The sequence below is a fragment of the Carcharhinus amblyrhynchos genome, chromosome 8 (assembly GCF_965287045.1).
Source record: "Carcharhinus amblyrhynchos chromosome 8, sCarAmb.v2.hapA, whole genome shotgun sequence".
Taxonomy (NCBI): Eukaryota; Metazoa; Chordata; class Chondrichthyes; order Carcharhiniformes; family Carcharhinidae; genus Carcharhinus; species Carcharhinus amblyrhynchos.
This window is the reverse complement of record NC_137331.1, coordinates 39,104,105-39,119,985: the sequence shown is the minus strand read 5'-3', so window position 1 is coordinate 39,119,985 and position 15,881 is coordinate 39,104,105. Positions and strand designations below refer to the sequence as shown.

At 44.2% G+C, this 15,881-nt stretch overlaps 1 protein-coding gene across 3 annotated transcripts in view; it reads right to left on the bottom strand.

Moving 5' to 3' along the window:
• Window positions 1-15,881, bottom strand: part of LOC145346526 (myelin basic protein) — a 175,789-nt gene that overhangs the window by 134,016 nt on the left and 25,892 nt on the right. The window lies entirely within an intron of this gene.

The window sequence follows — 15,881 nt, the reverse complement described above, 5'->3', positions numbered from 1 at the left end:
GATGTTGGATGCATTAGAGATGGCAACAACCAAATATGAAAATTAAAATAAAAAACAGCTTCATAGATGTTTGCAAGACAAATGCATTTGGAAGATCACTTAGCATTGTAATTTCAATTCTGAAAGGCAAAGTATTGATTCAGACATTAAATACTGGAGCGGGAGGATTGAGGTCTGTCTTGGCTGTGTTTGCAAACTAGACACTGGCAGAATGACAGCCCAAAGTCAATGCCAATTTCCTGTTTATGGAGTGCTGCCAAATCTCCAGTATAGTCCTTCAATCTCCAGACATTCGTGTTGAACGGGAAAGAAAAAGGGAGAAGGCTGCTTAGTTAGATGAATTTTGACTGTCAATCAAGAAAAAGATGGGGCAGCACAGTGGTTAGCACTGCTGTTTCACAGTGCCAGGCATCCCAGGTTCAATTCCCGGGCTTGGGTCACTGTCTGTGTGGAGTTTGCACATTCTCTGTGTCTGCGTGGGTTTCCTCCCACAATCCAAAGACGTGTGGGTTAGGTAGATTGGCCATGCTAAATTCCCCCTTAGCGTCAGGGGACTAGCAAGGATAAATGCATGGGGTTAAGGGGATAGATAGGGCTTGGGTGGGATTGTGGCCAATGCAGACTCGATGGGCCAAATAGCCTCCTTCTGTACTGCAGGCTTCTACGGCTTACTTTCCTTTTTGACCATGGGACGGTGGGGGATGATGCAAGGTGGGCACGTATTTTTTAATTCATTTGTGGGACATGGGTGTCGCCAGCATTTATTGCCCATCCTTAAAGGGCAGTTGAGAGTCAACCACATTGCTGTGGCTCCAGAGTCACATGTAGGCGGCAGATGCCCTTCGCTAAAGGGCATTAGTGAGGGGTGACAATGGCAGGTGCGTGGGATGGATGTGGTTGGAGATAGGAAGGATCATGTGACATAACCTGGAGCGAGCGCAGAAGAGATTTACAAGGATGTTGCCAGGACTCAAGGGACGGAGTTATAGGGAGAGATTGGACAGCCTAGGACATTTTTCTTTGGAATGCGGGAGACTGAGGGGTGATCTTACAGATGTGTAAGATCATGAGAGGCATGGATAGGGTGAATGCGCTCAAGCCTTTTTGCCCAGGGTTGGGAATTGAGAACTGGAGGGCATAGGTTTAACTTAAGAGGGGAAAGAATTAATGAAAACTTGAAGGGCAACTTTTTTTTTTACACAGAGAGTGGTATATATGTGAAATGAGCTGCCGGAGGAGTGGGACATTTTAAATGTGGTCAAAGGCATTTGAACAGATGCATGGTAGGAAAGGTTTAAGGATTTGGGCCACATGGGGTTAGCTTATATGGGCATTTCTGTCAGCACGAACCAGTTTGGGCCAAGGGTCTCCATGCTGTACATGCTGTGATTACCTCTCGGGATCCATGCAAAATTGTCAATTTTGCTTCCTGGATTTTAATTTTTTTTTTAAAAGGCACGGCAACAATAGGTTTGAAGACACGCAAGAACACGCAGCTGTGGATGCTGGAAATCGGAAAGAAAAGCAGAAAATGCTGGATAAGCTCAGCAGGTCTGGCAGCATTTGTGGAGAGGGAAACAGAGTTAATGTTTTGGGTTAAAAACCACCCTTTGACAGAAGTGCAGAAATTCTGTCATCATTTAGACCCAATATGTTACCTCTGTTTCTCTCCACAGGTTTGAAGACAATTGTGTTACAAGCAGTTGGCACAGCCTGGTTTCCAAATGAAGGGGACGGAAGAGGTACTGAAAAACACTCAAACATTGCAACACTAAAGATGTACGGGGCCGAAAGGGCAAAAGACAAAATGAAACTCTCAGATGTGGGAAGTTAAGGGAGAGGGTTAAGTGTGATATTAGAACCTACTAGCAAACAGCAAAGGCTTTCAGAAGCAAGTCAAGTAAAGAATGTGTGGGATCACATTTAAATAAAAAGGGGGCTGTTTCATTCTTTTGAGGAAGACAGATGCTTATTAAATGCTTATTAGTCCCAATGCAGACAAAAGGAAATTCACTGCAGGAACATAATATATAAATGAAGGTTGATATTGTTATGTTCCTTTTTCAATCTTCTTTCCCCAATTACTTTAATCTACTAACCCTCTATCACTAGAGACTACAAAAGGTTGTGAATGTAGCCCAATCCATCATTGGCTCCGTCTACACTCCTCGTTGCCTCGGGGAAGCAGCCAGCACAATTAAAGGAGCCCACGTATCCCGGACACACTCTCTTCCACCTTCTTCCGTCAGGAAAAAGGTACAAAAAAGTCTGAGGACACATACCAACTGACTAAAGACAGCTTCTTTCCTGCTGCCAGACTTTTGAATGGACTTACGTTATATTAAATTGATCTTTCTCCACACCCTAGCTATGACTGTAACACTACATCCTGCACCCTCTCCTTCCTTCTCCCCTATGTACACTATGAATGATATGCTTTGTTTGTATAGTGCGCAAGGAACAATACTTTTTACTGTATTCCAATACATGAGACAATAATAAATCAAAAGTTTCTCCCTTTTACACTCTCAAAATCTCCCATGATGGTGACCATCCCTCTTCTATCTGCCCTGCATCTCAAGTGAAGTGCAATCCCAAATTTTCCAGTCTCTCTATATAATCCAAACCCCTCATCCCTGGAGACACTCTCTCCAGCATCCTCGGTATCTTTCCTAAAGTGTGGTGCACAGGACTGAACACAATGTTAGCAGAGGCTAATCAGTGTATAAAGGTTTTGTTTTCTTGCTGTGCTGCTGCTGCTAAAGCAAGTACTCTGTATGCTATTTTAACAACTTGTCAAACATCTTGTACACATACACCCTCAAGCTTCTTAATCCTCAAGTCTCTCAATCCATTGTCTCAGCAAACTTGCGTTTATATAGCACCATTAACATAACAAGCCCCGAGGAACTTCATCAGACAAAATTTGGCACTCAATTACAAGAGGAGATAGGCATCGACCAAACTTTTAATCCTGTCCCAAAGAGGTAAGTTCCAAGCAGTGTCTTATGGGTCAAGAGAAAGATAGAGCAGTGTAGGGATCTGGATAACAAAAGGCATGGCCACTCACGATGGGGCAATTATAACTGGGTCGTTAATTCCTGAAGCTCACATCCTGGCAGCTATTTAACACACAGTTAGACCTTCAGAGAGTGTCCCTCTCCATCCTGACTTGTCAAGCACCTGTCTCCTTTCCCTGCAAGCACTAAGAACAAGAGTTGGCTATTTGACACTTGTAGTCTGCCCATGGATAAATCTTCTACCTCAGCACCATATATACCTTCCTGCACAAACCCCAAATGTCCCACAATTCCTTTACTATCCAAAAAAATCTATCCATCTCCATCTTGAACATCCTCAACATTGAGCATCCAAAGCTCTGGGGGTAGAGAATTCCAAAGAATTCCCAAAGACTTCCTTTGAGTGAAGAAACGTCTCATCTCAGTCATAAAATGGCTACCACCTCCTGCCAATTTGAGACTTACTCATGTGGTTAAGGATCCATGCCTAAACAAGTGGAAGATTGTGTGGATTGATTAATGGACTTTGGCAATTAATTTCCCTTTGAACTTGTTTGCTTCATTCACAAGAAAGAGAATCTACCAAAAATATCATTTGGGTTCCAAACATAGCCTGACAGAATCGTACAAGATTGTGCCCAAATTTGAAAGTGTGCATTTAATGAAAATAGGAGAAATGGTGTACTTTCAGTCTGTGATAAAGCTTAATATTAACTTGAGTCTGCAATAGGAGGCTTGCCTACTATTTTATAATGCTGAATATAGCTCAGATCAACATCAAATAAAAATCTTGCATAAGATAAATAAATCTACATCGAGAAGCCGAGATGTCCAGGAAAACAAGCTTACTTCTCATGAAAGAAGAAGTATGAAATTGTTTCCAATTGCCCCACACATGCAGATGTCCCCAATGGCAACTAAAGGATGTTTTGTATATGAATATATTGGGCAATTTTTTCATTAGATGTAAAATCACAGATAATAGGCTCACTACAGAGAAAAACTTGACTATTGGAATGAGGCTAATATAATTCATGTGACTATAACTTTAAGCAATTTGTTGCAGTTCTGTCTACAACTTGCTGATCTACATAGGTTGCCAATCCAATAGTCGAGTATCTTTTATTTTAATACATTGTTCAAATCTCTCCCGTTGTCTCGCACCCCCCCTTACCTCTGCCCAGCTCTGCGGTCTCTGAGTTCTCTGCCCTCCTCTCGTGCACATCTGATTTACACTGCTGCACCGTTGGTGGCCATACCTTCGGCTGCCTAGGGCTTGAGCCCTGGACTTCCCTCTACAAATCCCCCCTCCCCTTTTAAACATTACGGTTAGGATTTTCCAGCCCTTCCTGCCACAGGGATCTTCTGGTTCTGCCAAAGGAGTCTCCCCTCCACAATGGTGGGTTTCCCCAGTGACAGGTCAGGTGAGCTGCACAGAACGGCGTAGATATTGGCGGGACTGGAAGATCGCCACCAGTGGCAAGCTGCCTACTCTGTTGGAAAACACACCATGGGGGGGGGGGGGGGGGGGGCGTGGAATTCCCCTCCGAACCTGGTCAAATGATCCTAATATTCCCTTCATCTATAAAATGTTAATATCAACTTGAAACATTTTACTATGACATGCTAGTTACTTTGTTATTATTCATGCCTGTGTTACCTCTAGATTCAACTATTCTTACAGTGTGTTCCATCACATTTGTATCCCTCATCAGCTCTGAAATCAGACAAACTCCAGACATTCCCCTTGTCTTTCTTTCCTCAGATGCTGTTGGGCCTGTTGAGTTTATCCAGCATTTTCTGTTTCTATCCTAATGCTTTGCTGGCTACTCTCCCATGTTCTATCCTCTGTACACCCAAAATCATCCTAAAACTGGTACCAAGTCAAGTTCCCCAATCGATCCAGCACTCACTGAACTACATAGAATCATACAGAGTCCCTACAGTGCAGGAGGAGACCATTTGGACCATTGAGGCTACACTGGCAACAATCCCACCCAGGCCCTATTCCTGTAACCCTACATATTTATCCTGCTAATACCTCAGTACTAAGGGTCAATTTACAATGGCCTGTCAACGTAACCAGCACATCTTTGGACTGTGGGAGGAAACCGGAGCACCCGGAGGAAACTCATGCAGACATGGGAGAATGTGCAAACTCCATACAGACAGTGACCCCCAGCCGGGAATTGAACCCAAGTCCCTGGAACTGTGAGTGCTAACACTGTGCAGCCCAGTCAAGCAAGCACTCAGCTTTAAAATTCTCATTCTCGTTTTCAAATCCTTCCATAGCCTCACTCCTCCCTCGTCACCTCTTCCAGCCCCACGACCTACCGAGGTCTCTGCACTCCTCTGGTGTGGACTTCCAGTGCAACTCCCCACCTATACTTCTCAAAATGGAGAATGGGACACAGGTAGAAACGGTGCAAGAAAGTCAATAGTCACCGTGCAAGGAGGTGACCTTAACCATTAAGAACCAAAACATGACTGGTCTGGGGGAAATATGCAGTTACCCATAAAATATTAGGGTGAGGAATGAGGCATTCTGGGAACAGAGATTAATAAGACAACTTAAGAGCTGTTTTGTTCTTTCATCATTTTCTGAAGGAGAGATAAGGACATTGTAGACTCCTTATAGCTGCCAGTATGCCCAGGAAGATGGCATTAGCTCACTGCAAACTGTCCAGTTTGTCTCCAAAACAAAAGGAATGAGTATTTTGCTTGCTCAATAAAACTCAAAAGATTTTTGTTGATGGATTTCTATTCTTTCTTCAAAAATACAGAAGTCTGACCCCCTACCTTGCATTAAGTTGATCTGTCTGCACCCTAGCTGTGATTGTAACACTACATTCTGCACTCTCTCCTCCTATGGGAGAGGCACAGTGGATGTCCCTGCAGCCTCACAGCACCAGAGACCCAGGTTCAATTCCCAGCTTGGGTCACTGTCTGTAGGAGGCTGCACTTTCTCCCACAGTCTGCGTGGGTTTCCTACTCACAGTCCAAAAGATGTGCCAGTTAGGTAAATTGGCCAGGCTAAATTCTCCCTCAGTGTACCCGAACAGGCACTGAAGATTTTCACAGCAACTTCACTGTAGTGTGAATGTAAGCCTACTTGTGACTGACAAATAAATAATCTAAAATTTAATAAACTCTCCTTTTCTCCTCTTGTATGCATTCCTTGGGTGGTATGCTTTGTCTATATCGTGCACAAGAAACGATACTTTTCACTGCATCCCAATACATGTGACAATAATGAATCAAATCAAGTCAACCAGTAACCTTTATAATCATCCTAAATGCCCAGATGAGGAATGGTAATCATTTAGAGATGAACTGTCTTACTGGGTGGGTCTAACTCAGGGTGGGGTGCTGTTACTCCTTCGGTTTCCATCTTGATAGGAACAAATGATTACGTACTGAGGCTTAATCATCCCAACAAACTCCAACGCATGAACACCTACATGCGAGAACACGTAAACACACACCCATGTGGTTATTCAGCCTCTCGAGCCTGTTCTCTCACTGGATTACATCATGCCTAATGTTTACTTCAACAAACTCAATGCACCCACCTTAGAAGCCTCTCCTCAATAGCCTTATCGAGCAAAATGGAATGTAGCAACTCCAGCCTTGAAATCTCTAAGGGACTGGGGGGTGGGTAATGAATTGTACTGAATTTACAGTAAAGAAGCAGGCCATTTTCTCCCCCTATCCCAGACAATGCTCTGCACAAGTCACCTCAACTCCTTTCCTTCAAACATGCAGACAAAGACTGTTTTTTTTAATTCATTCGTGGGACGTGGGCACTGCTGACTGGCCAGCATTTATTGCCCATCCCTAGTTGCCCTTAGAAAGCAGCTGAGAGTCAACCACATTGCTGTGACTCTGGAGTCACATGTAGACCAGCAGATTTCCTTCCCTAAAGGACATTAGTGAACCACTAATGTGGAAGGGGGCAAGGGAAATGCACGGAGATGGCTCATCTGAAAACAGGTACTGAACCACAAAGCAGAAAAACAGTGCCAATCATTAAATGTGCAGTAAAGCTTAAACAATCTGGGCTCTAACCAATGGTTAGCACTGTGAGGCAGTAGTGCTAAACACTGTGCCACCATACTGCCCTTAAACAATTAAGGGCAGCACAGTGGCACAATGGTTAGCACTGCTGCCTCACAGTCCCAGGGACCCAGGTTTGATTCCGGTTTGGATCACTGTCCATTTGTGTGGAGTTTTCATGTCCTCCCCATGTCTGTGTGGGTTTCCTCCGGGTGCTCTGGAATCTTCCCACAGTCCAAAGATATGTGGGTTAGGTGCATTAGCAATGCTAAATTGCCCCTTAATGTCCTGGGGTTTGTAGATTAATGAGATTAACGGGATAAATATGTGGGGTTATGGGGATAGGCGAGATTGTGGTCAGTGCAGACTCAATGGACCGAATGGCCTCATTCTGCACTGGAGGATTCTATGGCATAATCTGTACATCAAGTCAGAAATGCTGAAACGGTAATGTAACTTTATTCCATCTACTACTCAACCATCAAGAACAACGTAGATTGTAGAATTCCTCCAGCGTAGGAGGCCATTCAGCCCATCAAGTCTGCACTGACCTCCGACAGAGCCAGTACTTCAGATAACTAAGCAACATTCTAACTTGAATTAGGAGGAGTTTTTTTGTTAAGAGAAGCATCTTAAAAGGATAAATAATGATGGGTGAATAGAGGACTGAGGGTTCCTCTGGGTCTATGAAGAGATCAATCAGTGAAGCATTAGAAGTCCCTGTCATTATCAATAACTTTCATCAAAGCTGTCATATAACCCTCCAGATTTTGAGAGAAATAAATAGAAAGTCCTGAGAAGATAGGTTGTGCATTTTCCAGTCTCCAACAAATTTTATTCCTCACAGCTGCTCCCCGATATTCTCTAGAAGGGAGATACTGAGGTCACGTATCAACCAACTCAAGAACAGCTTCTTCCCTGCTGCTGTCAGACTTTTGAATGGACTTACCTCACATTAAGTTGATCTTTCTCTACACCCTAGCTATGACTGTAACACTACATTCTGCACTGTCTCCTTTTCTCTATGAACGGTATGCTTTGTCTGAATAGAGCGCAAGAAACAATACTTTTCACTGTATACTAATACACGTGACAATAATCAAATCAATTTCTGCACGATTTACAATCCACTGACGACAATTGCACCATGCAGCTGGTGAAAGCACAAATCATTCAATTAAAACACACATTTTAAAATGTTGATAAAAACCGTTAGCCACTGAGCTCCAGAACTACATACCCCACCTAAAGCCCCTCCAACTCTCTTCTGCCCCAACATGCACCTCTTGGTCACCGGTTTCCACATCTCCTGACGTAGCTCAGTGCCTATGACTACATTGAAAACGCTATACAAGTGCAAGTTTCCATAGTAAATCAGGAAGCATTTAAAGCAGGCCAGTAAAGCACAAGATTGGACAGCATTAAGTTATTAAGCACACTCCCTTAAAGCAGAACACTAACATTTCTAAAGTTGGGAGTGAGAAAGATTGAAACCAGAGTAGGCAAAAGTAGGAAGATGGGTATACAGGGCAATGTTACCCCTTCTCAGCAGAATCTAGGGACGGAGGGGGTAGGAAAGGCAGTTAAAATTGTAGAGTAATGGGTTAGCGGTTATGCTAATGAGACAGTGATGCTGTTAACGATCTAACTGTGACATCAGGAGTCAGATGATCAACAGGTACCCAGACAGCAAGGTGCAGAACAGACGGTCCTGAAAATTATGTACTTACCTAGAGGGTCTTTGTCAATAGCTCTTAATAAATTGTTTCAAGTACAACTACACCGGCTATCTCACATCTGTCACAGGAGGAGCAAAGCCTCAAAGATATGGTAAGACACCTCATCAAAGCTTGATGACAACATCAAACAAGAGTCACCTTACCAACATCCCACAGAGATCGACGGCTCCCAATTTTAAACTGTGTTCACAAAGGAAGGATAAACTGTCCTCAAAGCACTGGGGAGACCACATCTCGAATACTGTATGCGGTTTTGGTCTCCTTATTTAAGCAAGTACATTAAAAGAAGTTCAGCAATGATTTACTAGATTGATACCTAGATACCTTAAGAGGAAAGAATGGACAGACTGGCCTTGTTTCCACTGGAGATTAGAAGAGTGAGGGGTGACCGATTGATGTATACAAGATCCTGACAAGCTCTTGACAACATGGATGTGGAAGGAATACATCCTCTTGTGGGGTGTCCAGAGTAGGGGACAACATTTTAAAATTATGAATTGTCCTTTTAGGACAGAGATGAGGAGAATATTTCTCTCACAAAGAGCATTTTTAACTTTGGAACTCTCCCCTCAGGCAAGGGTGGAGGCAGGGTCACTGAATATTAAGGTAGGGGTCGATTGATTCCCTTTTCTGACCAGGATGGAAGCTTTATTGGAGGTACAGGAGGCAATGGCCGAGAGGTATTATTGCTAAACTATTAATCCAGAAATCCAGCTAATGTTCTGGGGACCCAGGTTCAAATCCTGCACATGGTGGATTTTGAGCTTAATTAGAAAATCTGTAACAAAATCTACTGATGACTATGAAACCATTGTCAATTGTCGGAATTGAACCCATCTGGTTCACTAATGTCCTTCAGGGAAGGAAATCTACCATCTTTACCTGGTCTGGTCTGGTCTACATGTGACTCCAAAGCCACAGCAATGTGATTGACTCTCAACTACCCTCCAAGGCCAACTAGGGGTGAGCAATAAGTGATGACCAGCCAGCCACACCCACGTCCCACGAATGAATTAAAAGGTGGGAATGTGGAATTCAAAACAAACATGATCTTATCGAGTGGCAGAGCACGCTTGAGGGGCCAAATGGCCTATTTCAGTTTCTGTTTCACACATATATTCATGTATATGGTGCAGTGGTTAGCACTGCTGCCTCACAGCTTCAGGAACCTGGGTTCAAATCCTGGCTCGGGTACTGACTGTCTGGAGGGTGCATGTTCTCTCTGTGTCTGTGTAGTTTCCTCCGGGTGCCCCAGTTTCCTCCCACAGTCTAAAGGTGTGTGGGTTAGGTTGATTGCTCATAAATTGCTCATATATAGTGTAGATTAGAGAGTTAAAGTGAGAGGTTGTGGGCTAGGGCCTGGGGTGGGATTGTTGTCCGTGCAGACTCAGTGGGCTGAATGGCCTCCTTCTGCACCATAGGGATTCTATGATTCTGTGTATGAATGATCCCCAGAGAGGTAACGTGGGGATCAGGTTTCTCTGACCTCACTGGGAGCTTGGCTATTGTTTCAGTGAAAGGACTGGTCGGGAAATTTCTTAGGGTCACTCTTCCCAGTGAGCCCAAAGAGTTTGAGTGAGCCTCCTCCCTGGGCCCTGCACAGTTTCCCATTGTCTCTCAATCACCTTAGGCACACCGGAGTGCTAGGGCCCATTTTTCTGGCTTTTAACAACCATTTGTTATTGGAGACTGACTAGAACCTTGCACCAATTAGACTGCGAGAGTTAAGAATCAGTGAGCCACCTCCCACTCATCCTTGGAGATATCTATTGGAATAAGAGACATCCCTATAGCCTATTCCACCATTCATCATGATCAGGGCCAATCTGCAACTCCACCAATGGGCCTTGGATCCAGATGCCTCTAAACCCTCAGCTCCACCAAGTCACTGAATCCTTTCTATTAACCTCAACACAAATATTTTCAATTAAATTTGAGCCTCAACAACCATTTGGACGAAGAGAATTCCAGATTTCTGTCATCCAAGATATTTGATAATTCACTAAAAACACCCAAAAGTAAAATTTATTTATTAGTGCCACAAGTAAGGCTTACATTAACACTGCAATGAAGTTACTGTGAAAATCCCCTCGTCACCACACTCCGGCACCTGTTTGAGCACACGGAGGAGAATTTAGGATGGCCAATTCACCTAACTTGTACGTCTTTGGACTCTGGGAGGAAACCGGAGCACCCCCACGCAGACATAAGGAGAATGTGCAAACTCCACACAGACAGTGACCCAAGCCGGGAATCGAACCCGGGTCCCTGGCACTGTGAGGCAGCAGTGCCAACCAGTGTGCCACCGTGCCGCTCCATTGCATTGTTTTCAAACCTACATTCCAGGATTGTTACTGAGCACTGTCGATTCAAAAATCAGGAAAGCCCTTTACCCGCACCACCCACCCCTCCCCCGGACAAAAGTAACCAATTTTAAAACCTGCTGCCTCAACTGCATTTAGATTATTCAATTCAGAAGGGTCAGATGCTAATAGGTTCAGATTCATGAGCATAATAGGAATCAGATTCCCATTCTACTCATGATGCCTTTTTTAATAAATGGTTCTTCCTTCTTGCAATAGGAGAGATGATGGGATTTTATTTCAATGATGGTGACAGGAGGCCATTGGCTCATCGGTATCCTGCGGAAACTCAGGTGGGCAGATATAAAACTTTACTGAGGAATCAAATCGCCTCATGAAACCACTTTAAATCTTAACAGTGCAAAAGTGGCCATTTGGCCCATTGGAGTCTGCACAAATTCTGACAGAGTACCTTATCCAAGCCCTCTGCTGTGTCCTATCCCTGTAACCCCACACATTTATCATGGCCAATCCACCTAACCTACACAGCTTTAGACACGAACACTGGAATTCTTCCACCTCATCTGCCTCAGAATCAGGGCTGGTGAGGCTCGCAGAACAGGATTCTCCATTGGCCTCGGGTGGGATTTTACAAGTCTCGGGGGTAAGATAAAATTCCAGCAAAAGGGTCAAATCAGCATGCTCACTCCACCTAACCTGCACATCTCGGGCTGTGGGAGGAAACCCACGCAGAAACAGAGAGAATGTGCAAACTCCACACAGACAGTGATCCAAGCCAGGAATCAAACCTGGGTCTATGGCACTGTGAGGCAGCAGTGCTAACCACTGTATTACAGTGCTGCCCAGTTAGAAGTACCAGGATGAAATAAATACCAGGTGCATTGTGGAGACACACAAAAACTGCCTGGAAAATAACAATTCTCCATGAGAGTTAACTCACTGGGGTGAATTTTCTGCCCTAGTTTCCGTCAGGCAGTATCGGAGATGAGAGTAGGAAAAAAAAACACGAAATGTCAAAGTTGGATTTCACACTGACATAAAGACAGGACACAAACAACCAACCTGCACCCCCCCCACCCATCTTCAAGAACAGAGAATCCAATGTGCCCCTCTTGATTGTCACTCCATCCAGCCACCACTTTAGACATTCACTTCCTTCAGTACTAGCGCACAAATGAAAGCAGCGTGTACACCATCCACAAGGGGCAGTGTGGCAACTCACCACAGCTCCTTTAGGTAGCAACTTCCAAACCAATTACCTCTACCATCTAAAAGGGACCAAGATGGCAGGGACCACCACCACCACCTGCAAGGTCTCATCCAAGCCACACATATACCATCAGAAATATAATCGCCATTCCTTCACTGTCAAGGGGTCAAAAACATAGAACTCCCTCCCAAACATTGCTGTGAACGTACCTACACCACATGAACTGCAACTGTTCAAGCTAACTGCTCACCACCACGTTCTCAAGGGCAACTACGGATGGGCAATCAATGCTGGCCTGTCCAACGATGACCACATTCCATTAACTAAATTAATAAATATTCTTCAAACCAACATCATTGAAGATGATTGTCTGGCCATCATCATTGCTGTTTGTGGGAGCTTGCGGTGCACAAATTGGCTGCCACATTTCCTGCATTACATTAGTGACTACTGATCAAAAATATAAAAATTAGCTGGCTGTACATTGCTTTGCAATATCTTGAGGTTGTGAAATGCACTATACAACTGCAAACATTGCTTTTTGTTAAAGCAATGGAGTTTCAGGTGGAGACCCAAAACAATGCAGCAATTGTTCACCACAGAATGAACACTCATGCTCCACCAGGCAGACACTCCAACAGTATTGCACAACAATGAATTTGCCTGAGGCTAAAAAGTGGCACAGTGGTTAGCACTGCTGCGTCATAGCGCCATGGTCCTGGTTAGGTCATTGTCTGTGTGAAGTCTGCAAGTTCTCCCCACGTCTGGGTGAGTTTCCTCTGGGCACTCCAGTTTCTTCCCACAGTCTGAAAGACATGCTGGTTAGGTGCACTGGCTATGCTAAAGCATCCCTCTGTGTACCCGAACAGGCACTGGGGTGTGGTGACGAGGGGATTTTCATAGTTACTTCATTGCAGTGTGAATGTAAGCCTACTTGTGACAATAAATAATAATTAAAAAAAAATCAACAACCAAACATTCTCTAACATGCTTCCAACACTAGTAGCTATCCACCACACACTCAAAGTACAAAGTGGCCAATAAGCCAGAACACTGGGGAGATGGTGGCATAGTGGTAATGGCACTAACTTGTAATCCAGAAGCCCAGGTTAATGCTCTGGAGAAATAGGTTCAAATCACACCAGTGGAATGTAAATTCAATTGATAAATCTGGAATATGAAACTAGTGATCACTGATGGTGACCATGAAATACATCAACTCTCTCAAAACCTCTCCTGCTTCAACAATATTCTTTAGGGAAGGAAATCTATCTGCAATGCCAGACTCGCACATTGATGGTAAGATGGCACAGTGGTTAGCACTACTGCCTCACAGCGCCAGGGACCTGGGTTCAATTCTGGCCTTGGATCACTGTCATGTGGACTTTGTGTGTTCTCCTAGTGGTTGCATGGGTTTCCTCCCATAGTCCAAAGGTGTGCAGGTTAGATGGATTGGCCAAGGTAAATTTGTGAGGTTATGGAGCTAGGGCAGGAGAAAGAGGGCACTGCACTCAGATTCAGTGCAGGCTTGATGGGACAAATGGCCTCCTCCTGCACTGTAGGGATTCCATGATTCAGTAATGCGATTTACTCCAACTGCCTAGTTTAAGGGTAATTAAGGATGGACAACAAATGCAGGCCTCGGCAGTGACCCCCACATCCCATGAAGAGGACCTGGCCAAAATTCTCTGGTCCCACATGCCCCGCAGCAAACAAGAATGGAGAACTTGGTGCTCAGCCAAATCTCCATGCACTGCAGTGGAACCCAGTCGTGAATGAGGTTGGAGAATTCTGGCCACTGGCTTTCAAAACCTGGGCTAGAGCGGAGTGTGCTGATGTGCCAGGGTGGTACTGAGGCTTTATCTTCCAGGGGTACATAGGAGGATCCCACCGCAGGATTCTGAAATGCAGCACAGGGAGGTTCTAGCGAGCATCCTCACCCAATATTATCACTTAAAACCAATCGGACCATCTCCATATGATCCCTTCGCTGTCCTGGGATCTTGCTATGCACTGATAGTTGCAGTGCTCCCTATATTGCAGCTTCAAAGAGTAGCTTGCTGGTTCTTAAAAGTATTCCAAGACTACCTGAAGCCGTAAAAAAAGAATGTTGCATAAATAAAAGCAAGTCATCCCTCTAAACAAAATGGAAAAACAATACAATAGCATGTAAATGTCCGGGTCCTGCATCAACGCACAAGTAAACATGCATTATTTTTTGCACGGTGGAGAATTTCTGCTCGCACAATTCTCCATTCAGTTTTCTGCTTTTCTTTCTGTATCATTACAAAGTGAAATCCCACCCACTTTCAGGTCAGGTCTGGACACAATAGCTTGTAATCCCCATGCCCCATGACAACAATACTTCACACAGTCACTTGATAGGACAGAAACAGTGTACTGCTAAAAAAAACATAAATTTTTATCAAAGCTTTTCATCTTGCACTCATCAGGGGAATTTGATATTTTTGCAAATCGTCCTTGTGAATGCAAGTTTCAACAAAAAGGTCTCTCCTTTTTTCAGCCATATCAAGTCAAAGAAACCCTACAGAGCAAAGGAGGTCACTCGGCCCATCGAGTCTGCACCGCCCACAAACCCATCCCTGTAACCCCATGCGTTTTCTCAGCTAATCCCCCTGACACTAAGGGGCAATTTGAGTATGGCCAAATCAACTTAACTCACACATCTTTGGACTGTAGGAGGAAAAGTAAAGTTTATTTATTAGTCACAAGTAGGCTTACATTAACACTACAATGAAGTTACGGTGAAAATCCCCGAGTCGTCACACTCTGGCACCTGTTCAGGTAGACAGAGGGAGAATTTAGCATGGGCAATTCATCTAACCAAAGCAGAGGAATTGGAGGAAACCCACTCAGACAGGGGAGAACGTGCAAATTCCACACTAACAGTGACCCAAGCCGGGAATCGTATCCGGGTCCTTGGCACTGAGAGGCAGCAGTGCTAACCACTGTGCCACCACATACTGCATGTAATATTCAGCAGAAATTTCACATGGCTCCTGTCTTGCAGGCAAATTTCAAAGAAGGAACAATCCTCCATTTATATCATAAATTTCACATTTTGCAGTGCACCAAAGCATTTGCAGAAATTAAATTTAAAAAAACTATTTTGATTGGATGTGGGCATCTGGGTCTGCCCATCCCTAATTGCCCTTGAGGTGGTGGTGGTCTCTCAGATGCAGCGTTGCTGTGTGACCTTCTGCTAGGACTCAGTGCAGTCTTTAGAGACCTTAACCACCATAAAGAGCACACTCACTAAGCTCTCCATCGGAGAATCACTCTGGTAAGGTGAGCATCAGGCATTCTGGCTACATGACCAGCCTTACTCAGTTGCTAGGTGCTTGGGGCATGGTGACTGGACTAGTAATCCAGAGATCAATAATGAAAATCCTACGTAGCGTCACCTCAAGAATTTAAGATGTTTTTTCAAAAAAAAATTGTTATAAAAAGTAAGAGTTGGTTTCAGTGAGAAAGTGCTTCTGAAGCTATCAAATTGTTGTAAAATTCCAAA